This window comes from Pteronotus mesoamericanus, unplaced genomic scaffold, assembly GCF_021234165.1.
Source record: "Pteronotus mesoamericanus isolate MK-2021 breed Mesoamerican mustached bat unplaced genomic scaffold, CSHL_Meso_final contig_256, whole genome shotgun sequence".
NCBI classification, from domain to species: Eukaryota; Metazoa; Chordata; class Mammalia; order Chiroptera; family Mormoopidae; genus Pteronotus; species Pteronotus mesoamericanus.
In genome coordinates, this window is record NW_026555108.1 from 1,837,620 (window position 1) to 1,865,196 (window position 27,577).

At 39.3% G+C, this 27,577-nt stretch overlaps 1 long non-coding RNA gene and 1 pseudogene across 1 annotated transcript in view; one reads left to right on the forward strand and one right to left on the reverse strand.

Annotated features, from left to right (window-relative positions):
* Positions 1–3,547: 3,547 nt before the first annotated feature.
* LOC129071062 (uncharacterized) overlaps positions 3,548–27,577 on the forward strand; it is a 30,395-nt gene continuing 6,365 nt past the window's right edge. Inside the window, exon 1 of the long non-coding RNA XR_008529207.1 lies at positions 3,548–3,580. This is a non-coding gene — a long non-coding RNA (uncharacterized LOC129071062). The remainder of the gene's footprint in view (positions 3,581–27,577) is intronic.
* Positions 18,906–19,697, reverse strand: LOC129071061 (14-3-3 protein epsilon-like; annotated as a pseudogene).

A 27,577-nucleotide genomic window follows, 5' to 3' on the forward strand; every position in this document is an offset into this window, starting at 1 on the left:
ACTTAGTAGTCTCAGGCCTGGTGGTGATTACTTGGTCTGAGAGATGTAAAGAACTAAGTCCACTGTTTGGTACAGTAAGAATTAGTTTTTATCACTGCTGCTATTGCTTTTATTGTTAGAGCTGTAAATAACCAGTAAGAGAAATCATATAACCTTATAGATTTCAAGTTTGGTTGGGTTTTTTGTTTGTTTGCTTGCTTTTGGGGGGATTGGTAATGAAAGTCTTTTTTTCAAAATAATTACAACAAATATCTTCAATATATACATGAAAATATGAGTAGTATTTTATTATCACAAAGTGATTATGTAGGTTCAAATTTATGTTTACTTATAAAATCAACCAATGAGAATGAGGCCATTTCAATGAAAAAAGAGAACATACAATAATTTGAGTATGTATGTTATTTATTAAATTTATTGGGGTGACATAGGTTAATGAATGTATGGGTTTCAAGTGTATATTTCTGTGATACATCATCTGTATATTGCATTGTATGTTGACCATATAAAATCAAATCATCTTCCGACACCATAAATATATGACCCCCTTTTACCCTTTACTACCCACACCTCCTATCCCTATGGTAACCACCGTACTCTTGCCTGTGTCTATGAGTGTTTGTTTGTGTTTCTTGTTTGTTAATTTGTTGCTGTCAGGTTTGTACTCCACATCTGAGTAAAATCATATAGTTCTTAACTTTTCTGTCTCTCTTAATTCACTTAGCATGATATTCTCAAGGTCCATCCATGTTGTTGCAAATGGCAGTATTTGATCTTTTCTTATGGCTGAGTAGTGTTCCATAGTATATATGTACTACATCTTCTTTATCTAATCTTCTGTCAAGGGACACTTAAATTGTTTCTATGTCTTGGCCACCATGAATAATGCTGCAGTGAACATAAGAGTGCATATAACTTTGAGAATAAATGTTTTCAAACTGTTTGGGCAAATACTCAGAAGAGGAGTTGCTGGTTTATATGGAAACTCTTAAATTTTTGAGGAATCTTCACATTGTTTTCCGTACTGGCTGTGCCAGTCTATATTCCCACCAGCAGTGAATTAGGGTCTCTTTTTCTCCTCAGCCTCTCCAAAGTTGCTAGCACTTGTCTTATTTGTAATAGCCATTCTAACTGGTGTGAGGTGGTATCTCATTGCAGTTTTGGTTTGTATTTACCAAATAGCTAGTGAAATTGAACATATTTTCATATATCTGTTGGCCATTTTCATGTCTTCTTGGGAGATGTGTCTTTTCAGGCCCTCTGCGCATTTTTTAATTGGATTGTTTGTTTATTCAGTGTTGAGTTGTATGAGTTTCTTATATATTTTGTATATTAACCTCTTGTTGGAGCTGTTCTTTTCAAATATCTTCTCCCATTTGGTTTGCCGCCTTTTTGTTTTGTTGGCAGTTTCCTTTGCTGTCCCACTCATTTGATATATTCCCATTCATTTATTTTTGCCTTTATTTTCCTTGTCTTTTGGGTCAAATTTATAAAATCTTCTCTAAGACAAAGGTCCATAAGTTTAGTACATATATTTTCTTACTATGTAATTCCTTGTTTCAGGTCTTATATTAGGTCTTTGATTCATTTTGAGTCAATTTTTATATATGGTGACAAACTGTAGTCTAGTTTCAATCTTTTACATGTAGCTTTCCAATTTTACCTGCACCATTTATTGAAGAGGCTTTCTTTTCCCCATTGTATGTTTTTGGCTTCTTTGTGAAAAAATTATTTGCCCATATACATGTGGATTATCTGAGCTCACAATTCTGTTCCATTGGTCTTTGTGTCTGTTTTTCTGCCAATACCATGCTCTTTTGATTATTGTTGCTTTGCAGTAAATTTGAAATCAGGGAGTGTGATATCTCCAGCTTCATCTATTTTTTTTTCTCCTCAGGGTTGCTTTGGCTATTCAGGGTCTTTTGTGGTTTCATACAAATCTAATAGTTTTTTATTCTATTTCTTTAAAAAATGTAATTGCAATTCTATATTATTTATTTTTCAATATATTTTATTGATTATGCTATTACACTTATCCCAATTTTTCCTCCTCTTCCCCCCTCCACACGGCACCTCCATTCCTACCAGCAATCCCACCCCCTTAGTTCATGTTGATGGGTCATGCATATAAGTTCTTTGGCTACTCCATTTCCTTTACTGTTCTTAACATATCCCCTGTCTATTTTGTACCTACCAATTTGTGTTTCTTAATCCCTGCAACCTATCCCCAATCATCCCCTTTCCTCCTTCCAACTGATAACCCTCCAAATGATCTCCATATGTATGATTCTGTTTCTGTTATGTTTGTTATTTAGATTCAGTTATTGATATTGGTGAATTTATTGCCATTTTAATGTTCATCGTTTTCACCTTCTTATTCTTACATAATTCCCTTTAACATTTCATATGATAGTGTCTTGGTAATGGTGAACTCCTTTAATTTATTCGTGTCTGAGAAGCTCTTCATCTGCCCTTCAATTCTAAATGGTAGCTTTGCTGGATAGATTAATCTAAGTTTTAGGTCCTTGCTTTTTATCATTTTGAATACTTCTTTCCAGCTCCTTCTTGCCTGCAAGGTTTCTTTTGAGAAATCAGCTGATAGTCTTATGGGAACTCCCTTGTAGGTAAGTCTCTCCTTTTCTCTTGCTGCTTTTAAGATTCTGTCTCTACTTTTAATCTTGGGTAATTTAATTATGATGTGTCTTGGTATATTCCTCTTTGGATCCAACTTGTTTGCAACTCTCTGTGCTCCCTGGACATATATGTCTTCACCAAATTTGGGAAGTTTTATTTCATTATTTTTTCAAATAAGTTTTCTATTTCTTGTCTTCCTTTTCTCCTTCTGGCACCCCTATGATTCTGATGTTGGTGCCCTTAGAGATGTTCCAGAGGCTCCTTAGCCTATCCTTTGTTTGGGTTTTTTTTTTTTTGGATACTTTTTTCTCCTCCCTGTCCTGATTGAATGCTTTTTTTTTTTTCTTTCTTACGTTCCACATTGTTGATTTGATTCTCAGCTTCATCTCCTCCACTGTTGGTTCCTTATAGTTTTTCTTTATTTTACTTAATATGGCCTTCATTTCTGCCTGGGTCTTTTTTATGCTGTTGAAGTACCCAATGAGTTCCTGGAGCATCCTGACCACCAGTGTTTTGAACTCTGCATCTAATAGGTTGCTTATCTCCATTTTGTTTAGTTAGTTTTCTGGGGTTTTATTCTGTTCTTTCATTCAGGCCATATGTCTTTGTCTCCTCATTTTGGCAGGCTCCCTGTGTTTGTTTCTGTGTATTAGGTAGAACTGCTTTGACTCTCTGTCTTACTAATGTGGCCTATTATAGAAAAGGCACTGGTAAATTGTGTGGGTGGAGCCTTACATAATCGCCAGGGCACAGCAACCCATGTCACCACTCTGTGGCTGTGTGGAGGAGAGCTCAGAGAGGGGACAATGCCACTGCCTGGCCTCTGGAGTTTTGCCTACGAGGAAACTTTCTCCTGGCCCTCACCTTGTTGCCAGTCACTTCACTTTCTCTCCATATGCCACTGGTGCCCTTCCCACTATTTCCTTGGTGCTGAACTCCAGAGCAGGTGGGTCTGCATGTGTCCTAAGTCTGTTGTGGAGCCTTTAAGAGGAGTCTCTTGAGAATCCTGCAGTTTCTTCCACTGCCCAATCCCTACTGGATTTTACAGCAAGAAGTTATGGGGACTTTTGTTCCTGGTGCTGGAACCCTGGGTTGGGTGGTCTGGTCTCGGGCTGGGATCCTTCACTCCCGAGGTATCCCTCCTGATTTTTATCTACCACACGTGGAACTGGATGTGGGACCACCCATTCTGTGCCTCTGCATCTTTCCATGCCTCTCTGTGCCTTTCCATGCATCTCTGAATCTCTGCCCCTCGTACTTGTCTGGATGAATGTGGGTTCTTTAAATCCTTGGTTGTTGGACTTCCATACAGCTTGATTTTCTGACAGTTCTGGATAATGTTGTTTTGTAGTCTAGTTGTAAGTTTTGCTGCAGTTGTATGAGGAGACGAGGTGTGCTTATGTATGCCTCCATCTTGACTGGAAGTTGTCATTGGAATCTTAATGGGGATTGCATTAAATCTGTATATTGCTTTAGGTGATATGTGCATTTTGATTATGTTGATTCTTCCAATCCACGAACATGGAATATCTTTCCATTTCATTGTGTCTTTTTAAATATCTTTTAATAATGCTTCGAACTTTTCAGTTTATAGGTTCTTTACATTCTTTGTTAAGTTTATTCTTAGGTGTTTTATTCTTTTTTTGTGATTGGAAAATGAATTGTTTTTTCCATTTCTTTTTATTAAATTTCATTGTTAGTATACATGAATGCAGTGGATTTATTATTCTTTTTATTTTTAAATCATGTTTAGTCTATTACAGTTGTCTCAGTTTTTCCCCCTTTGCCCTCCTCCACCCTTCCCACCCTGCCCCCCTCTCCCACAGTCAATTCCCACTCTGTTGTCCATGTCCATGGGTCATTCATATGTGTTCTTTGTTTACTCTCTTCTCTTTCTTTCCACCACTGTCCTCCTTCCCCATCCCCTCTGGTCACTTTCAGTCTGTTCCATGTTTCCATGCCTGTGGTTTACTTTGTTTGTTAGATCATTTTGTTGAATAGATTGCACTTATAGGTGAGATCATATGGTATTTGTCTTTCACCGACTGGCTTACTTCACTTAGGATAATAGTCTCCAGTTCCATCCATGTTGTCCCAAAAGGTAAGAGTTCCTTCTTTCTTTTCTTTTTTTAATGCAGATTGATTGTATTCATTTATTTTTTAAATGAGAAAATCCATTATAAAATATTAATAATTTTATTTATTTTATTTTATTTTTTAAAATTTTATTTTAATTTATTTTTTCAAATACATTTGTCTCTGCCTCCCCCCCCCCACCACTTTCCCTTGACCCCTCCCTCCGTCCCTCCCTCAGATCTTCCCCTTTGGTTTTGTCCATGAGTCCTTGCTATATGTTCCTTGCCTTTCCCCTTCCCTTCCTTTTCCCCTCCCCCCTCCCTCCTTCCCTCTTGTCTCTGTTGATTTCTTTTCCTTTCAGTGTTGCTGGTCTTATTTTCCTTGCATCTTTGTATTGTTGGTTAGGTTCCGCTTATAGGTGAGATCATATGGTATTTGTCTTTTGCCCCCTGGCTTATTTCGCTTGGCATAATGCTCTCCAGTTCCATAAATTCATTATAAAATCTCAGCAATTAAAACTACATGATACCAGCACAGAAATTATCAAGTAGCTCAATGAAATCCAATGAGCATTCTAGAAACAAATGTATATATCTGTCTAACAATGTAATATATGATTCAATTGATATTTCAAATCAATGGGGAAAATAAGGCTTATTCAACAAATAAGGTGCATGGACCACTATTACTTAAAATAAAACAAATATAGAGCCCTATTTCACACATTATACCAAAAATATTTAGGTAAGTTAAAAATCAATATGTAAAAATCTAAGGAGTTTTAAGGGAATGCAGTGGATTATTATACATTGATTATATATCCTGGAACTTTACTGTATTTGTTTATTGTTTCTATTTTTTTTTTTTTTTTGGTGAAAACGACAGATATGAGACGAAACAGAATTTTACTTCTCTCACCTTAGGGTTTTGGGGAGATACTTCAAGGCATCTCTGGGATGAAGGGCAGGTGATATTGCATCTCCTCCCTACCCCCAGCTTGCTGCAACAAAAGTAGTTTTACATTTATGTATTTTTTATATTGGATTTCCACTAAAGTTTTTATTTGATAGATGCATTCCATCACTGTTAATGGCAGCAAAATATTCCACTGCATCATGTAGGAGGCAGTGGGGAGAGATTCTATTATAAAACAAGGTCTCTGGGTATGAAAGAGTTTTAAAATAACTGTTATTTTCAAACACATGATTTATATAAACAAAGATACTGAGTCTTTTTATGGGCTAGGGCAGGCCTGGCATAAGGTCACATAGTGCATCTGTGGCAGAACCCAGGTTAGAGCAGTTATCTGCTCTAAATTTTGCAAGTGCTCCTATCCCACTCAAAATAAATGTCAAAATCTACTCTTTTCCTGTCATTATTTCTATGACTTGTTCTTTTACTATTCTCTCCCTTAGTGTGGCCACTCCAGCCACCCTAGCCTTCTTGCTGTTTCTTGTACACAACAGTTATGTTCCTAACTTAGCCTGGGAAGCTCTTTCTGTTCGAAGTGCTCTTCTCCCAGACAGCATTATGGCTTACTGCTTTCTCTCATTCAAATATTTGTTCATATGAAAACTACTAAGACTTGACCTCTGTATTTAATACTGTAAGCTTCCTGCACATCCAGCACCCCTGATGTTCTTTACCCTGTCCTAACTTTTCCATTTTCCACATAATTTCTCATCTTCAAGTATATGACATTTTCTTATTGTCTTTCTTCCTCAATTGCATGTGAGTTCCAGAAAGGCAGATATGTAGGTCTGTTTTGTTCTCTTCTGTATCCTAAGCACCTAGAAAAGTGTTTGGCACTTAGTAGGTGCTCAGTAAATATTTTAGTTAAATGAAGATCTATTCTCTCAGTCTGGGTTGTCTCCTAGAACTTTTCTCTTAACTTATGTTCTTCTCTCTTCTGCTCAATGTATCTCCATTCTCTGCCACTTACTCAGAATTTTGGACACATAGCCTTCTCTTACACTGACAGACCATAAATTTCTCATGGCATTTTGGGATTTAGTCACTGTGACCTTCATGTATGGCTTGGATACAGGAATGTCAATTGTTAAAATGGACAGTTTATAAAGACTGCTGTGGCCTTACTGCCTAAAACCAAAAGAGTTCCCCTCCTTTTTTTAATAGGCAGCAGAGGTTGACTTGAGTAAGGAAATTGGCAGGAGTAATTGGTTTCCCTCATAAGAGAGAGATTTACCCCCCAAAAGTAGCCATTATAAATAAAAGTTACAGTGAAATTATTTTATTAAATCTGTATACCCCAAGGGTGAGTCATGAAAGAAAGAAACCAAAATCTCCTCTGCAAGATAGTGGATCCTATTAATTTCAAAGGCAAGACTGGCCCCATGCTTTCCATTCCTCAATATGGGTTTAGGCATTAGGTCTGAGGAAACAAAATTTATGTCTCTTTTTTAGAGATGTGCTTACTTTATGGTAGACAAGTAAAGAAACAAGGAGACCCACATCTCTCACTCCTGGGAAAATAAATGGAAAACTTGAATTGAAAGATCTAAACCTACCTCCTTCCCCTGTGGAAAGCTGGCAATGGTGGAAAGAAACATAAATCTGAAGTGATGGCCTGGAGAAAGAAAGGTAAAAGAGGAATGATTGAGATTAAAACAGATCACTTGATTATCCAGGGGGTCAAAATGGAAAGAAGGGTGAGATTCAATGAATCTCTTTAGTAATGCAGGGGTAAAATTGGCATTGGGGTAGTAGATGATAGTGGTAGAGTATGTGGGAAAACATTTTGTTGGTGCCTTTCTTAAGTGTAGTTAGTGGGAGAAATCCCTCCTGAGATGAGAAGGCACATAATTCAACACTGTTCTTAGGATTTCCCAAAGCCTGGGAATATCCATTGAGCCTAACTGCAGGAACACTGTACCAAAGTAAAAAAAAATGCTAAAATAACTCTGGTTTCCCTTATGAGTTTATCCTTTGGTCAGAGGTCCATCCTTACCTTAATCACACACAGCTGTAAGTACCCATAGCCTTTGAGTCCCCAAGCAACAAATAAGAAGCATGGGCTCAGTTGGACTTGGCTCGAAGAGAAAGAGGGCAAGGAAGAGAGATATACATCCACACTCCCCAGATAAAGCCTAACTATGGACTTACTCAACTGCTGAGTGCTTTGTAGCAGTTGTGGATCTGTTTACATTGAAGTCCTCTCTCTCTGTCTTCAGTGGTTCTGTGATTAGGTTTCCCTCTCCTTCAATAAACAAAAACAAAGACCCCATCAACTTCCTGTAATGTCTGCTTCCAAAAAATTCCTTTGGATTTTTCCCTCTTTCCAGCAGCCTCTGCTCCATGAGTAGTACCTTTCCTGAATCAGAAGGCTCCTTTAAAGAACCACTCGGAAATACTTGGGGTGAATGTTTGGGCATGTGGGTGTGGATAACTGGGATGTCAGGGTGGAAATAAGTTTTGGAAGAGCCAAGGAAAGAAAGGTGTAGCAGTTTGCTCACTGGAGGCCATGCCCATAGATGTAAAAATCAGGCTTTATTTGAGATTTATGACCAATTGTTAGTTACAAGTTAGAACCAGTCCCTAACCATGATTGCTTTTAAATGGCTTCAGGGAAGAAACTAAGCCTTAGTTGAAAACTGACTAATATAGGAACCTTTAAATGAGGAAAAGGAGTGGATGGGGGTGTGGTGAGAGGCAGGGAACAAACTCCACTAACTAAAGTTAACTAAATGTTCTGATTAATAGAGAGATTTCTGAGCACAGTCTCCTAACATTCTTGCTCTTGAGTCATAAACACTGACACAACATTATTTACTCCTCCTGAAACCCTTTTGAGGGACTGTTGTTATCTTTTTTTTCTGTATGCAGAGAAACTAAATCTCAGAAATGTTAATTGACTTGCTGAAAATTAATTGACCTACAACTCAAAGCCAGACTTTTGATTCCAAATACTGTTGTTATTTTTATTTCTAAATCAGCTATATCACTGTGTCCTCTAAGACATGTTTATTATAGAAGAACTAAAAAAATTAGAATATAAGAAAATGCTCTTCAAAATGAACTTGTCCAAACCATAGTATAATTATGGACCCCTAATAATGGCTACCCTTTACTGACTTTCTATATTCTAGGCCTTTTACATTCATTATTTTGAATACCCCCATTTTTACAGAGAAGGAATTTGTGGTTCATAAAGGTTAACATACTGTATGCTTCATTTATTTGTCATGTCTATTATATGTTGTATGTCTTCCTGCAGTAAATTAGTAGAATTTAATCTCCTTAAAGACAAGGATTCCCAGTGTCTAAAACAATCCCCAGCATACAGTAAGTGCTCTAAATTTTTTTTTTACATGACTGCTGGTATCATTCAGAATTCTCCAGATAAACAGAACCAATAGAATATGTATGTTTTAAGGAACTGGCTCACAGGGGTGTGGGGGCCGGCAGGTCCAAAATTTGTAGGACAGGTTGGAAAGCTGGAAACTCAGGCAGGGTTGACGCTGTAATTTTGACAAAAAATTGGTTCTTTTTAAGGGAACCTCAGTTGTTGTTCTTAAGGCCTTCAACTGATTGGGTGAGTCCACTCACATTATCGAAGGCAACCTTCTTTACATGAAGTCAAATGATTGTAGAGGTTAACCACATACCAAAATATCTTCACCAGCAACCCCTAGATTAGTGTTTAGTTAAATGACTGTACTATTGCACAGCCAAGCTGACACATAAAACTAACCATCAGAGTGGTCAAGTTCATACAGTTAATTTAAGAAAGTGGTGTAGCTGGGACTTAAATTCAGGTCCCTGTGATTCCAGAGCCTATTGTATTTTCTTTATACCATAAGAATGTCTAATCTGGAAGGCATTTTACAAACTACCTAGTCCAATCCTACAAAAGTAGATACAAAGATATCAAGGGTGAGCAGAAAAAGGGAGGAGTAAGTCACACAAAGTTGCTCAAATTAAATCTCAGATTCCCAGAACTGTGCTCATTCTATGATGATTGGGATTTGTAGGACCTGTTCTGAATACTTGCTTTTATGATCCAGGAGAGAGCAGGACACTGGAGAGGGTGTCAGAGACTAAGCTGAGTATGTACTAAGAGTGACATAGGCTATATTCTGGAAATATATTTTGAAAAAAAAGCCGAGCTTTTTTAAACCTTATTTTTATAGCTTATGAACTAAGTTTGGGGGGAATGCTGGAGGGAGGGGGGTACTAGGCAGAGGAGGATAAAGGGAAGAAAAAATGGGACATCTGTAATAGCATTATTATAGCTTATTATAACATATGTCCTCATTTTTCCTTTCTTTGCCCACCTTCCCCCTGCCCTCATCCCCTCTTCTCTCTCTGGCTATCACCACACTGTTGTCTATGATTATCGGTCATGCATATATGTTCTTTTTTTGGATCTATTGGCTACTTTAATTTATATTTTAAGTGTATTTTATTGATTATGCTATTACAGATGTCCCATTTTTTTCTTCCCTTTATCCTCCTCTGCCTAGTACCCCCCTCCCTCCAGCATTCCCCCCGAACTTAGTTCATGTCCATGGATCATACATATCAATTCTTTGGCTTCTCTATTTCCTATACTATTCTTAACCTCCCACTGTTTATTTTGTACCTACCAATTATGCTTCTTATTCCCTGTACCTTTCCCCCCACTCTCTCCCTCTCCTTCTGTGCTGATAACCCTCCATGGGTTCTCCCGTTCTGTGATTCTGCTCCTATTCTAGTGGTCATTTTGCGGTTCATAGTTTTGATCTCATTTTTCTTAGATAAGTCCCTTTAACATTTCATATAATAAGGGCTTGGCGATGATGGACTCTTTTAACTTTACCTTTTCTGGGAAGCTCTTTATCTGCCCTTCCATTCTAAATGATAACTTTGCTGGATAGAGTCGTCTTGGATGAAGGTCCTTGCCTTTCATCACTTTGAATACTTCTTTCAAGCCCCTTCTTGCCTGTAAGGTTTCTTTTGAGAAATCGTCTGATAGTCTTATGGGAGCTCCTTTTTAGGTAACTGTCTCCTTTCCTCTTGCTGCTTTTAAGATTCTCTCTTTATCTTTAATCTTGGGTAATTTAGTTTTGATGTGTCTTGGTGTGTTCCTCTTTGGGTCCAACTTGTTTGGGATTCTCTGAGCTTCCTGGACTTGTACGTCTACTTCCTTGGCCAGATTAAGGAATCCTTCATAATTTTTTCAAATAAGTTTTCAATTTCTTGCTCTTCCTCTTCTCCTTCTGACATCCCTATATTCAGATGTTGGAATGTTTAAAGTTGACCCAAAGTTTCCTAAGCTTCTCCTCGTTTTTTAAAAAATTCTTGTTTCTTCATTCTGTTATGGTTGAATGTTTATTTCTTCCTTTTTTTCCAGAATTGTTGATTTAAATCCTGGTTTTCTTCCCTTCACTGTTGGTTCCCTGTAAAATTTTCTTATTTCACTTTGCATAGCCTTCACTTCCTTTATTTTGTGGCCATATTCCCTTTTTGTGACCATCCTGATTACCAGTGTTTTGAACTGTGCATCTGTTCAAATCTCTTTATTTGGCTATCTCTTTATTGCTTAGTTCTTTTTCTGGAGTTTTCTTAAAAAAAAAGATTTTATTTATTTTTAAGAGGGGGAAGGGAGGGAGAAAGAGAGAGAGAGAAACATCAACGTGTGGTTGCCTCCCATGAGCTTCATACTGGGGACCAAACCCAGGCATGTGACTTGCTTGGGAATCGAACTGGTGACCTTTTGGTTTGCAGGCTGGCACTCAGTCCACTGAGCCACACCAGCCAGGGTCTTTTTCTGGACTTTTGATCTCTTCTTTCATTTGGACCACATGTCTTTGCCTCAGCATACCTGTTACATTGTAAGAAGCAGAGCCTTAGGTATTGGCCAGGGCAGGGCAGCCCACTTTACTGTGTTGTGGTGCTGCATGTGGGGGAGGGGTCAGAGAAGGAACAATGCTGCTGGCTCAGCTCTTCCCTCACTTTCAGTCTTTTCTCCTACTACACACGAGCGAATTACATCTTTTGAGGTGTGCCCTGGTGCTCTTCCCAGGTGGGTGGGCTTCTGTACATTCTAGAACCCTGTCGGCCCCTCCAACGGACTCTCTTGTGAGACTGGCAGTTTCTCCCATGATGGCAACCCCCACATATTTTACAGTCAGAAGTTTTGAGGCTTTATTTTTCCCGTGCTGGAACCCTAGGTTGTGTGATCTATCTTGCTCCCCAGTTATTCCTCCCAGTTTATCAACATGCGAATGTGGGACTGCTTGGTCTGCCAGCTGCTGCCTTGTTCACTCAGTCCACCAGCTGCTACCTTGTTGCATGTCCTCTCCACCCCCAGCTGCCCATCTCTGCCCCTCCTACCTTCTGGATGAATGTTTCTTCTTTAACTCCTTGGTTGTCAGACTTCCATACAGTTTGATTTTATGGCAGTTCTTGTTGGTTTCTGTTTTTAAATTGGTTGTTGTACTTCTTTGGTTGTGCAAGGAAGCAAAGCATATCTACCTACACCTCCATTTTGGGTGGAAGTAAAAGCATGTATGTCCTTTAGCTAATCCCTTCACTTTCTTTCATCCAGTGCCCTCATCACCACCTTTCCTCTGACAGCTGTCAGTCATTCCGTGTATCCAAGCCTCTGTCTCTATTTTGTTTCTCAGTTTATTTTGTTTTTTAGATTTCACATATAAGTGAGACCATGTGGTATTTGTCTTTCTCTCACTGGCTCATTTCACTTAACTTAATAGTCTCCAGGTCCGTCCATACTGTCTCAAAAGATAAAAGTTCTTTCTTTTTTATAACCATGGAGTATTCCATTGTGTAAAGTACCACAGTTTTTTATCCACTCATGCACTGGTGGGTACTTGGGCTGTGTAAATAAAGCCACTATAAAAATAGGGGTGCATATACTCTTTCAAGTGAGTGTTTCAGGATTCTTAGGATATATTCCCAGTAGCAGGATCACTGGGTCAAAAAGCAGTTTCATTTTTAATTTTGTGAAGAAACTCCATACTATTTTTCACAGTGGCTGCACCAGTCTGCATTCCCACAAACAGTGCATGAGGGCTCTCTTTTCTCCTCATTCTTTTTCTTTCCCTCTCTTTATTATTATTACTATTATTATTATTTTATTTATAAATCATGTTTATTCTATTACAATTGTCTCAATTTTTACCCCTTTGCCCCCCTCCACCCATCCCACCCCACCCCCCACTCCCACAGTCAATTCCCACTCTGTTGTCCATGTCCATGGGTCATTCATACATGTTCTTTGTCTAGTCCCTTCCCCTTCTTTCCACTATTGCCATCTTTCCCCATCCCCTCTGGTCACTTTCAGTCTGCTCCATGTTTCCATGCCTGTGGTTTATTTTGTTCCTTACTTTATTTTGTTGAATAGAGTCCACTTATAGGTGAGATCATATGGTAATTGTCTTTCATCAACTGGCTTATTTCACTTAGCTTAATATTCTCCACATCCATCCATGTTGTCACAAAAAGTAGGAGTTTCATCTCTCTCTCTTTCTTTCTTAAATGTAGATTGATTTTATTTTTTTAAATGTCAAAGTTAATTATAAAATATTTAAAAAAATTTAAGAGGAGAATCAAGATGGCAGAGGAGTGAGGAGTGATTAAAAGTTTGTAGAACTTTTTTCCCTAAAGAGAAAAGAAACCTATTAACCATGTTTTAGATGTGTTGCAAATACTTTTCTATTCTATTCCTTGTCCTTTAATTTTTTATATGTATATTACTATATAGTTAAATGTTTAATATAGTCATAATGTCAATATTTATAACTTCTGGGTTTGAATATGTTACTTCAGGTCATGAAAAATATTACTTCAAGTTTCTTCTAAAACTCCTTAGATTCTACATATTCATTTTTAACTCACCTAAATATTTCTTGTATAATGTGTGAAATAGGGCACTATATTTGTTTCATTTCAAGTAATAGTGGTACATGTACCTTATTTGTTGAATAAGCCTTATTTTACTCAGTGATTTGAAATATCAACTTGATCATATATTATATTTTTGGACAGATATATATGTTTGTTTCCAGAGTGCTCATCATATTTCATTGATCTAGTTGATTACTTCTGTGCTGGTGTCATGTTGGTTTAATTGCTAAGACTTTATAATGGTTTTACATTTTTTAAATATTTTATAGTTATCTTTGACATTTAAAAATAAATAAAATCAACATGCATTTAGGAAAGAAAGAAAGAGAGAGAGATGAAACTCCTACCTTTTGTGACAACATGGATGGAACTGGAGAATATTTTGCTAAGTGAAATAAGCCAGTTGATGAGACAATTACCATACAATCTCACCTATAAGTGGACACTATTCAACCAAATAAAGTAAGGAACAAAATAAACCACAGGCATGGAAACATGGAGTAGATTGAAACTGACCAGAGGGGATGGGGAAAGAGGACAATAGTGGAAAGAAGGGGAAGAGACTAGACAAAGAACACATGAATGACCAATGGACATGGACAACAGAGTGGGAATTGACTGTGGGAGAGGGGGTAGGATGGGTAGAGAGAGGTAAAGGGGTTAAATTAAGACAATTGTAATAGAATAAACATGATGTATAAATAAAAAAATAAATAAAAATATGTTTATGACAAATATTAATTAATTAATTAATTAATTAAAACCATTATTAAGTCTCAGCCATTAAACCAACATGACACCAGCACAGAAATAATCAAGTAGATCAATAAAATATAATGAACATTCGAGAGACAAATGTATATATCTGATTAATATATGTATGATTACGTTGATATTTCAAATCACTGAGTAAAATAAGGCTTATTTCACAAATAAGGTGCATGTATCACTATTACTTGAAATAAAGCAAATATAGGGCCCTATTTCACACATTATACAAGAAATATTTAGGTGAGTTAATAATCAATATGTAGAATCCAAGGAGTTTTAGAAGAAAATTGAACTAATATTTTTCATGACCTTAAGTAAAATATTCAACCCTAGAAGCTCTAAAGTAAATATTGACATTATGACTATATTAAACATTTAACTATATAGTGATATACATATAAAAAAATTAAAGGACAAGGAATAGAATAGAAAAGTATTTGCAACACATCTAAAACATGGTTAATAGGGTTTTTTTTTCTTTCTTTTTTATGGAAAAAAGTTCTACAAACCTTTAATCAATAAATTGGTAAAGAATACCAAAAAGTCATTTAAAGTTTTTTTAAAAAATAATATAAACAGGCAAGAAATATACTAAAACAGGTTTCATTTTAACCAATAGTAAAGGGACAATTAAAATAACATCATTGTCATAATCAGATTAATGAGTATTAAAAATATTGGTAATATCAAGTATTGGCAACTGTGAAAGGAACTGGGTATTCATAGACTCTTTATCTTCATCTTAAAGCAGTCCCTTTAGCATATTTGGCAGTGCTGGTTTGGTGGAGGTGTATTCTTTTAGCCTTGTTTTGTCTGGGAAACTCCTTATTTTGCCTTCCATTTTAATGGAGAGCCTTGCTGGGTAGAGCAGTCATGGTTGCATGCCTTTGCTTTTCATTCCTTGGAATATTTCTTGCCAGTCCTTTCTGGCTTGCAGTGTTTCTGTTGAGAGTCAGATGCTAGCCATATCGGGACTCCCTTATATGTTACTATGTGTTTCTCCCTTGCTTCCTTTAGGATTCTGTTTGTCTTTGATGTTTGCCATTTTAATGATGATGTGTTTTGGAGTGGGCCTCATTGGGTTCCTCTTGAATGGTTCCCTCTGTGCTTCCTGGACTTGGGTGACTTTTTCTCTCCTTCACTTAGGGAAGTTTTCCATCATTACTTTTTCAAACAGGTTCTCTATCCCTTCCTCATCCTCTTCTCCTGGTATCCCAATTATACAGATATTATTATGTTTCAGGTTGTCCTGCATTTACCTAAATCCCTCTTCATTCTTTTTGAGTCTTTTTTCGTGTTCTTTCTCTTTCTGGGAGCTTTTCTCTACCTTGTCCTCCAGCTCGCTGATTTGGTCCTCAGCTTCATCTAGCCTGCTTTTGATTCCTTCTACTGTGTTCTTCAATTCAGAAATTGTATTCTTCATTTCTTCTTGTCTCTTATTGATAGTTTGTATGTCCTTTTTTAAGCTGATATAATTTGCTGTAAGTTCCTTGTAGCTTCCTTCTAGTTTTTGGTAATTCTCTCTGAGCTCACTGAGCTCATTGAGTTTCCTTAGAACCGTTGTTTGGAACTCAGTATCTGAGAGTTTACTTGCCTCTATTTCATTTAGTTCTCTTTGGGGATTCCTCCTTTCCCTTCGACTGGGGGGTGTTTCTTTGTCTTCCCATTATTTGTGAGACTCTTCTCTTTTGCTTCTGCTTCTTAAGTTGATCTGTCTTGATTTCCTGACTTTGTGGTGTGAACTTCTATGGTTGGAGACTGCTGTTTTTACTTTCCGGATCTGCCTCTGATGATGTCATATGTTGACCCTGTCTGACCTTAGGCAGTCTGCTCGAGAGTTCCATGAATCTGCTGTCTGTGGCTGTCTCCTTCAACTGTTAATCTAGTCACTCTGCACTCTGCAGGCCATCTTAGACAGCTCAGGGTGGGGTGGAGTCCCCTCCTGGTGGGGATATTGAGTCCTTTCACACTACTGACATATGGGTGGGGGAAGTCCATGCTGGGATCCCAGCAGCTACTCTCTTAGTTCTCTTCCCAATGCTTCTCTCCCCAGTCTCTCCTCAAGTGTCTCCAGACCTCTCTGCGTCCCCTTTAGCCAGGGATCTACTGTCTGTGGCTGCCCCTCTGCACTCAGCAGTCAGCTTTGACAGCACAGGGCAGGGTGGAATCCCACCTCAGAGCCGGGCTCTTGGATCCTTTGACACTGGTGCTGCTCAGGGGGAGTGGTCTCTGCCTGAGCAGGATGGCTGCTGCTGCATGGGAGATGAGTCAGCACCGAGATCCCGCGGGCTACTCTCCGAGTTCTCTCCCCAAGGCCTCCTCCCCAGTCTCTTCAGGCATCTCTAGCCCATTCTGTCCCTGCCTTTTCTGGAGACCAGGGTAAGTGGCTGCAAATAAAAATTTATATGTTGGCCCTTTAGAAGGCTCTTTGCATCGCCAGCCGCCTGTCCCTGGCAGAGAGCAACCCTGCCGTTTTTCGCAGCTGGCTGTTTTCTGTGTACTTTCGGGCTCTGGTGCTGTGGGCTAGAGATCCCTACTTTTGGTTTAGACCCTGCTCTTCTCAGGGAGATCCCACTGGCTGTTTCAGTATCATTCTGGTACTGCCACCCGTGGGCACCCTGCCCACCTTCTCAGGTCTCTACCGCACTCCTTACTAGTTAGATTGCGCTAAAGCTGATTCTTCTGTCTCCAAGGTTACAAGGCTCCTCTCTCACTAATGTTCAGTTGTTTGTTCCAGGTGATTTCTCCACAATTTAGTTGTTATTCCAGGTTGGTCCTGGGAAGAGGTCAGTGTGACTTCCACTCTCTCCTCTGCCATCTTGATTCTCCTCTTTTCTCCTCATTCTTGCCAGCATTATTTGATTGTTGATTTATTGATGGTAGCTATTATGGCAAGTGTAGGATGATAACTCCTCTTGGTTTTAACTTGCATCTCTCTGATGATTGGTAATAGTGAGCATTTTTTCATATGTGTATTGGCCATCTGTATATCCTCTGTGGAGAAGTATCTATTCAGGTCCTTAGCTTATTTTTAAATTGGATTGTTTTTCTTCCTGGTGTTGGGTTGTGTAAGTTCTTTATTTGATTTGGATATCAAGCTTTTATCAGGTGTATCATTAACAAATAGATTCTTCCATACAGTGGGTTCCCTTTTCATTTAGTTTTTGGTATTTTCTTCCTGTCTTCTAGAAGTTTATCACAGATACTTAATGCTACTGAATTTTTACTTTAAAATGGTTAAAATGGCAAATTTCATGTTATATGTGTTTTTTAATTGCTGTTCAGTTACAATTTTCCTTCCTTTTTCCACATTGCTCTCCTATATCCCATCCCCCCTCCACTCCCACAGTCAATGCCCCCCCCCATTGTCCATGCTCCCACATTGTCCATGCCCATGAATCCTCTTTTTTGTGTTCTTTTGTTTGCCTCTTCCCCTTCTTTCCATCATTACTCCCTTTCCCCCTCCCCTCTGGTCATTGTCAGTTTGTTCTTTATTTCCAAGTGTCTATTATATTTTCCTTGCTTGTTTTTTTTTGTTGTTGTTGATTAGATTCCACTTATAGATGAGATACGGTATTTGTCTTTCATTGCCTGGTTTATTTCAGTTAGCACAATGCTCTCCAGTTCCATTCATGCTATTGTGAAGGGCAGGAGCTCCTTCTTTTTTTGTGCTGTGTAGTATTCCATTGTGTCAATATACCACAGGTGTTTTTTTTTTTCATTTTTCATTTAGGTTTGTTTTATTTAAGTTTAATGTTAATTTCATGCTGTGTTTCAGTAAGAACAATACAGATTCTGTATGTGTGGCTCCAGTCAGATACAAATTAGCTTCAAGTTACACATAGTGAACAAAAGAAGTTGAGCGAACGAAGGAAGGGGGCCAGGAGAGGGAAGGAGAAGAAACAAAGAACTGAACACCCATGCAGGCTTTTCCATACCACCTTCAATGCTAACCTGCTTCAGTGGGAGAGTAAAAGTAGGCAAGAATGAGCAGCCACTGGTTGTTGAACTTTTACTAGCACCATGCTTTTCAACAACATTTCAGCAGAATTTGAAACACTTTTTATGGTAAAACCATTACAACAAACTCCCCAAACAACCTTTAACTACTTCAAGCTAAAACCCAATTAATTTTAAACATTGGTACAAAATCCAATTTGAACAATTAGAAAAAAGAAAAATGATCGCACATATGCCTCTATATGTGATTAACCTCTCTCTTAGATGCTTGCTTCACCTAGAAGTCTACTGGCTTTCAAATGTAATTTCCATTTCTAATGGTTACCTTGCCAATCTGGCAGGAGACAATACAGTAATGCTGAAAAATCCTCGATATAGTCCTGTTAGTGTCTTAAAGGACCTAAAAACTGGATCAATAAAACCCACAGAAATTCACTCTTGCCTTTAAGAACTTTTGAAAACTGTTTAAAAAACACAACAACAACAGGGCAGGAACCTAAATTCTGAGACCAAATGTAAAAGTCAGATTTGGTGGTTCTCAGTGACAATGGGGGAATTTTCAAGGGGGGAGGTCGGATGAGAAGGAGTGGGGTGGTCAGAGATGGTTTCTCTTGTTGGCTTTTATGTCTCACTGATTTTCATCTTCCACATCCTGCAGTGCTTCTTTATTCTGCTCTTCACCACCACCTTGCATGCCTGAAGTCCCTAGTGTCAGATTATCATGTAACAACTGCATGATAAGTATAGAGTCCTTATAGCTTTCTTCATTCAGTGTGTCCAGTTCTGCAATTGTCATCAAAAGCTGCTTTTGCTAGCCTGCAGGCATGGTCAGGGGAATTAAGAATTTCATAGTAGAATATGGAAAAATTGAGAGCAAGACCTAAGCAAATGGGATGCGTTGGTGGAAGTTCTGTCATTGCAATATCACTAGTAGCATTATAAGCCACTAGGCTGTTCTCTCCAGCCTCCTTACTGTCATTTTCTGTGGCAAATTCAGCCAGATACCTGTGGTAGTTCTCTTTCATTTTACAATAGAAAACCTTGGACTTGCCAGTGGCTGGAATGAGGTGTTTGTCCAGTACATCCAGAATGTCACAACAGATTAACTTTAGTTCAGTCTCAACCATTTGCCGATATTCCTGAATCATTTTTAGTTTGTCTTCTCCTCCCTTGTTTTCTTCTTTTTGTTAAGTGCTGCTTATTATTCTCCAGGAAGCCCTTCTAGCTCCAATCACATTTTTATATGCAACAGATAGGAGGTTTCTTTCTTCAACTGTCAACTCCACTTCCATACCTGCTACTTTCTTCACTGATTCCACCATTTTGTCATATCATTCAGCCTGCTTGGGCAGCTTCGCCTGGTACACCAGATCCTCCCAATCATCCATAGTGGCAGCATCTCTGGCAGGGTCTGCACAGTGGATGGAAGTGGATAGCATCTCTGACTCTCTCAGCCTCTTGCTCCACGTCCAAGCCTATATGTATCACAGTTCTTGATCCACTCATTTACTGATGGGCATTTAGGTTGCTTCCAGCACTTGGCTATTGTAAATAATGCTGCTATGAAGATTGGTGCAAATATATACTGGAAATCAGAAATCTAGTTAATTTAGCAACAGACTTATGTATTTGATAGGTTTTTTCCACAATTCAGAAATTTTACATTCAGATATACATTACCTTATTTAATCCTCAAGTAAACAATGTCAGATAGTAAGTACTATAAATACTTAAGACCTGCTAAAGTTAAGTGACTAGTCCTGAATTATGTAATTAGAAGATACAAGAGCTAAGACTTGAACTCCAGGGCCTTAATTCTTATCTTTGACTATTTCAGTATGAAGATTGATAATGATGAAAATAATAAGACATTATATATGAAGAACCTTTGTTCACAGGCCTCTGAAGGGGAAATCTAGAGGCATTTTATGGCATTAATTTATTTATAATAAATGATTTATATCATTAGTCATAATCATATGTTATATGTATCATTAATATTTTAATATAAATCTATTCCTTCGACTTATTATTTGGCAAGGCCGTAAAAGATGTAACATAAAACAAGTAAGTATATTAGAAAAGAGGGAAGAGCTCAATCATCGAACTGTGTTGGGGATGATAGGTATCAGCACCCCTTAGGGAAGGGCTGGACAGCTAATAAAGTGGCTAAATAGAATATTTCAGGGTTCACAATATAAAGGCATTTGGTTTGTTCTCTCAGTACAAAGGGAACTATCACTGGTTTGGTATTCAAAAGACCCAGTTTCTAGTTCTGCTTTCTGCCTATACTAACTGAATGCACTTGAGTAAATTTGTTCTGCCCCCAGAACTTTAGTCCTATTTAAAAAGAAAAATAGAGGAAAAGATGGCAGAGGAGTGAATGGGAGTCACGCTGACCTCCTCCTCCTAAGACCAAACTGGAATTGCTACTAAATAGTGGAGAAATCACCTGGAAAACAATGGAACTATAGTGGGAGAAGAGCCTTGGAGCCACAGACAGACAGTGGATTCAACTCTCACACATCCTAACAGGTGAGAAGTGTGATGGAGGCTTGAGAGGGTGGGCTGGGGACCCACGGGCACCAGCACCAGAGGGACATTGAAACGGCCAGTTAGGTCCCCCCGAGAAGAACGGGGTCTGAATCATAAACAGAAACCCCTAAACTACAGCAGCTAAAACCAGGAAAACACACAGACAAAATGCAACCCCGAAAAGCTTAGGGGTGCTCTCTGCCAGAGACACGTGGCTGGGGATGCAAAGAGACATTTAAAGGGCAAACGCAAAAGTTGCAGCGGCAGCCACCCTCCTTGGTCTCTGGGTAGAGGCGGCAGCAGGGTGGGCTGGTGCCTGGGAAAAGACTGGTGAGGAAAACTTTGTGAAGAGAACTGACACGGCGACCGGTGGAGCCCCGTGATAACGCACCTTCCACTCTGCAGCTACCATCTCGCTCAGGCATAAGGGAATCAATGAACCTGTCTTTTGCGCGCTCCGCACACAGCTCGTGGGCATGTGAGCTGGGGGGCTGAGTGCAGACTGGCTGGGAGAGCCCTGAGGAGAGACCGGAGATGGAGGCATTGGGGAAAGAACGAGAGGAGGAACTGGGGAGTCCCATCTCCCTCCCCATTCTGTAGTCTCCATTCTGGGCATGCAAAGCGCACCCGCAAAGAGGCAGAAATGAACCAGACTGCCCGAGATTGAAATGCAGTCCACACAGGGGGTGGATCCTTGGTCGAAGGGGTCACAGAACTGCCCAGAGACCCCTGAGGAGAGACTGGAAACAGAGACATTGGGGAAAGAATGGGAGGAGGAACCAGGGAGTCCTGACTCATTCTCCTTTCCCTAGTCCCCATTGTGTGGGAAAAGGACACACCCCCAAAGAGCCCAAAGCCGAAAAGCACACAATAGAGAGCCCAAAACCACCCAGTGCAGGCGCACACACTTGTTTCAAGTGGCCGGCGAGGCTTGGCGAGCGTGTGTGTGTACCCGCATGGGCTGGCGAAGGCTCGTGTGGGCTGGCAAGGCCTCCCACAGGTTGGCACCGATGGGGTCTGCAAGGGAGTGCGCAGATCGGGGAGCACAGGTGTAAATTGACCTACACAGGACGCGAGTGCTGAGCAGTCCGCAGAAATACTGGATCCTGGGCCGAAGGGGACACAGAGCTGCCCAGAGTCCCTGGAGGAGAGACTGGAGACAGGATTAACTAGAGAGTCCTGGATCTGACTTCCTCCCATTTCCGTAGTCTCCATTTGGCAAGGGCAGGCAAACGCATCCAAAGAGCCAAAAGTAGGGAAAGCACACAATAGAAGACCCTAAACCAACCACTGCTCCGGTGCCCACTGGCCTGGGGGGCCAGATGAGTATGCAAGGTTGCGAAGAAGCTCCCTGGGCTGGGGCAAGCACCTGCGAGCCCAAGCAGGCGAGGGATCCTGCCGGGCCAGGGAGCACAATCAAGGAGGCAGCATGAGAGTGCAGAGCGACCCACAGAAATAGTGGATCCCTCGCCGAACGGGTCACAGAGCTGCAAAAAGCAGGAATCAGACACAGACAGTAGACTCATGCAAGGCTCAAACAAATGAGCCAAGGTCATATAGGGTCAACAACTGACCTCATAAGGCAGGCCCAGAAAGAAAAGTAAAGGAAATAAATGAATAAAAAATCAACCAATCAATCAATAAAAGACCTTCCCACTACCATAGAGGTTTAATCCACAAAGTCAGGAAATCTAGACGGCCCAATTGAAGCAGAAGCAAAAATAAATAAACAAACAAAAAAAAATAACAGACTCTCACAAAAAAAGGGAAGAAAAAGAAGTTCCCCCAAAATGAGTGGAAAAGGGTACTCCCCACACAGAGAGCTAAATGAAATAGAGGCAAGGGAACTATCAGATACTGAATTCAAAACAATGGTTCTAAGGAAGCTCCATGAGCTCAGCCAGCTCAAAGAGAACTATGAGAAACTGCAGAGAAACTATCAGGATCTTACAACAAACTATATCAACCTAGAAAAGGACAAAGAAACTATCAAGAAGACACAAGAGGATATGAAGAATACCATTTCTGAATTGAAGAACACAGTAGAAGGAATCCAAAGCAGGCTGGATGAAGCTGAGGATCGAATCAGTGAGATGAAGGATAAGGTAGAAAGAAGCTCCCAGAAAGAAGAAGAAATGGAAAAAAGACTCAGAAAGAATGAAGAGGCATTTAGGGAAATGCAGGACAACCTGAAACGCAATAATATCCATATAATAGGGATACCAGAAGAAGAAGAGGAGCAAGGGAAAGAGAACTTCCTCAAAAATGTAATGAAGGAAAATTTCCCTAATTTGAGGAGAGAAAGGGTCTCCTGGATCCAGGAGGCACAGAGGACCCCACTCAAGAGGGAGTCAAGGAGGTCCACTCCAAGACACATCATCATTAAAATGGCAACTATCAAAGACAAAGAGAGAATCCTCAAGGCAGCAAAGGAGAAGGAGAAAGTAACATACAAGGGGGCCCCGATACACCTAGGAGCTGACTTCTCAACAGAAACACTACAGGTCAGAAGGGAATGGCAACAAATATTCCAAGCCATGAAAAGCAAGGGCCTACAGCCAAGGCTGCTCTACCCAGCAAGGCTCTCCATTAAAATAGAAGGGGAAATAAGGAGTTTCCCAGACAAGAAGACTAAATGAATACGTCTCTACCAAACCAGCACTGGAAGATATGCTAAAGGGACTGGTTTAAGAAGATGAAGGAAAAGAGTGAGAAAGAGGAAAACACAGGTACAAAGAGAAAATGAATGTTTCTATCAGCAATAACTCTCAATGTAAATGGACTAAATGTCCCAATCAAAAGACACAGGGTAGCTGAATGGATTAGAAAACATGACCCACACATATGCTGCCTACAAGAGACCCACCGCAGAGCAAGAGACCTACACAGATTGAAAGTAAAGGGATGGAGAAAAATATTCCAAGCAAATGGGAAAGAGAAAAAGGCCAGGGTTGCCATACTTGTATCAGACAAAGTAGATTTGAAAACAAAGGCCATAAAGAGAGACCCAGAGGGGCACTTTATAATACTTAAAGGAAAAATCTATCAAGAAGACATCGACATTGTAAATTTATATGTTCCCAATATAGGAGCCCCCAAAAATATAAGGAAATTGTTGGATGACTTCAAGAAAGATATTGACAGCAACACACTGTCACAAATGGGGATTTCAACACCCCACTGTCACAAATGGACAGATCTTCCAAACGAAACGTTAATAAAGATATCCTGGAGCTGAATGACGCACTGAATCAAATAGACTTAACTGACATATATAGAACCTTATATCCCAAAGAAGAAAAATACATATTCTTTTCAAATGTGCATGGAACGCTTTCAAAGATAGACCACATGATAGGACACAAAGCAAGCCTCAGCAAATTCAGAAAAATGGAAATAATACCAAACTTTTTCTCGGACCACAGGGGCTGGAACCTGGAAATCAATCTCAAAGAGAAACTTCAAAATCTTGCAAACTCATGGAGACTGAACAGTAGACTATTAAACAATGAATGGGTCAATAATGAGATAAGAGAAGAAATCAAAAATCTCTGGAAACAAATGAAAATGAACAGATAACAGTCCAAAACCTATGGAACACAGCAAAGGCAGTCCTGAGAGGGAAGTTCATAGCAATACAGGCTTACCTAAAAAAGATAGAAACATTTCAAATAAAAGACCTCACACTAAAACTTCAAGAACTGGAGAAACAACAATAAATCCCAGAGCAAGTAGAAGGAAGGAAATAGTCGAGATTAGAGCAGAACGGAATGACATAAAGACAAAAAGAAGAATTCAAAGACCAACCAATCCAGGAGCTGGTTCTTTGAAAAGATAAATAAAATCGAGAAGCTTTTAAGAAGACTCATCAAGAAAAAAAGGGAGAGGAAACAAATAAATAGTATCAGAAATGAAAGAGGAGAAATAACTACTGATACCACAGAAATACAAAAGAATTAAAAATAAATACCTATGTGTATACATGTGTACATATGTATACATGTAGGCATGTATACATATGCTTACATGTATATGTGGGCATATAATTTATTGCCTACATAAACAATGTATTGCCTACATTGTTTATGTAGGCAATAAACAAGTATATGCCTAGAAATTTGAAAATGATGAAATGGTCAAATTTCTAGAAGATATAATCTTCCATCACTAAAGGAGGAAGAAACAGAAAGCTTGGACAGACCGATAATAGCTAGGGAAATGGATACAGTAAGCTAGAAACTCCCGGCACACAAAAGCCCAGGGCCAGACAGTTTCACAGGAGAATTTTACAAAACACTTAAGGAAGAGCTAACCCCTTTCCTTCTCAGACTATTCCAAAAAATCCAACAGGAGGGAAGACTCCGAGACTCTTTTTATGAGGCCAGCATCACCCTAATACCAAAACCAGATAAAGACACTACAAAGAAAGAAGACTACAGGCTAATTTCGCTGATGACCATAGATGCTAAAATCCTCAACAAAATATTGGCAAACCACATCCAGCAAGACATTAAAAAGATTATCGACCATGAACAAGTGGGATTCATCCCAGGCATGCAGGGATGGTTCAATATACGCAAGTCAATAAACGTAATACATCACATAAATAAAAGGAAAGACAAAAAACACATGATCATCTCCATAGATGCAGAAAAAGCATTCGATAATGTACAGCACCCTTTTATGATCAAAACAGTCAGCAAAATGAGAATAAATGGGGCATTCTTCAATGTAATAAAGACCATATATGAAAAACCTACAGCCATCATCATACTCCACGGGCAAAAACTAAAAGCTTTCCTCCTAAGATCAGGAACACGACAAGGATATCCCCTTTCACCGCTTCTTTTTAGCATCATATAGGAAGTCCTAGCCTCAGCGGTCAGAGAAGAAAAAGAAATAAAAGGCATCCAAATAGGAAAGGAGGAAGTAAAGCTATCAGTGTTTGCAGATGACATGATAGTGTACATAGAAAACCCTGTAGACTCTACCAAAAAACTCCTCAACCTAATAAGTGAATTTGGCAAAACAGCAGGATATGAAGTCAACATTCAGAAATCAAAGGCATTTTTGTACACCAGCAATGAAATACAAGAAGAAGAAATCAGAAAAATAATACCATTCGATATAGCAACAAGAATAATAAAGTACCTAGGCATAAATTTAACCAAAGACATAAAAGAGCTGTACGCAGGAAACTATACAACATTGAAAAAATAAAATAAGGAAGACACAAATAAATGGAAGCATATACCGTGCTCATGGATTGGAAGAATTAATATCATCAAAATGTCCGTACTACCCAAAGCAATTTATAGATTCAATGCAATCCCTCTTAAGATACCAATAACATATTTCACAGAAATAGAACAGACATTTCAAAAATTTATATGGAACTGTAAACGACCCCGAATAGCCTCAGCAACTTTGAGAAAGAAACACAACGTAGGAGGGATCACAATTCTGGACATCAAAGTGTGCTATAGAGCCATTATACTCAAAACAATCTGGTACTGGCACAAGAACAGACCCATAGACCATTGGAACAGGATAGAAAGCCCAGGAATAAGCCCAGGTCTACATGGGCAACTAATATTTGACAAAGGGGGCAGAAGCATAAAATGGAGCAATAATAGCCTCTTCAACAAATGGTGTTGGGAGAGCTGAACGACTACATACAAAATCCTGAAATTGGATCATCAGCTGACACCATACACAAAAATAAACTCAAGATGGGTAAAAGACTTAAATATAAGTTGCAACACCATCAAAGTCCTATAGGAGAACATTGGTAGGAAACTCTCAGATATCCCACACAGCAATGTTTTCACTGATATGTTTCCTAAAGCAAGGGACATAAAGGAAAGAATTAACAAGTGGGGCCTCATCAAAATAAGAATCTTCTGCATGGCTAAAGAAAACATCAGCAAAATGAAAAGGGAGCCAACCATATGGGAAAATATATTCACTAATGATACATCAGATAGAGGTTTGATCTCCAAGATATATAAAGAACTCACTTGACTCCACTCCAAGAATACAAATGATCCAACCAAAAAATGGGCAAAGGACTTAGGCAGATGCTTTTCCATGGAGGAGATGCAGAGAGCCCAGAGACATTTGAAAGGATGCTCGGCATCACTAGCCATCAGAGAAATACAGATCAAAACCACAATGAGGTACCACCTCACACCGGTCAGAATGGCTATCATAAACAGATGAACAAACAGCAGGTGCTGGCGAGGCTGTGGAGAAAAGGAAACACTAGTGCACTGTTGGTGGGAATGCAGACTGCTGCAGCCACTGTGGAAAGCGGTGTGGAATTTCCTCAAAAAGCTGAAAATGAAACTGCCTTTTGATCCAGTGATTCCCCTCCTGGGACTGTACCCTAAGAATTCCAAAACGCCAATTCAAAAGAACCTATGCACCCCCAATGTTCATAGCAGCGCAATTTACAATAGCCAATTGTTGGAAGCAACCTAAATGCCCATCAGTAGATGATTCAAAAACTTATGGTACATTTACACAATGGAATAGTACACAGCAGAAAGCAAAAAAGAACTACTACACTTCGCAACAGCATGGATGGAACTCTAGGACATTATGCTAAGCAAAATAAGTGAGGGGGCGAAAGACAGATACCATATGATCTCACCTATAAGCAGAACCTAACCAACAATACAAAGATGCGAGGAAAATAAGACCAGCAACACTGAAAGGAAAAGAAACCACC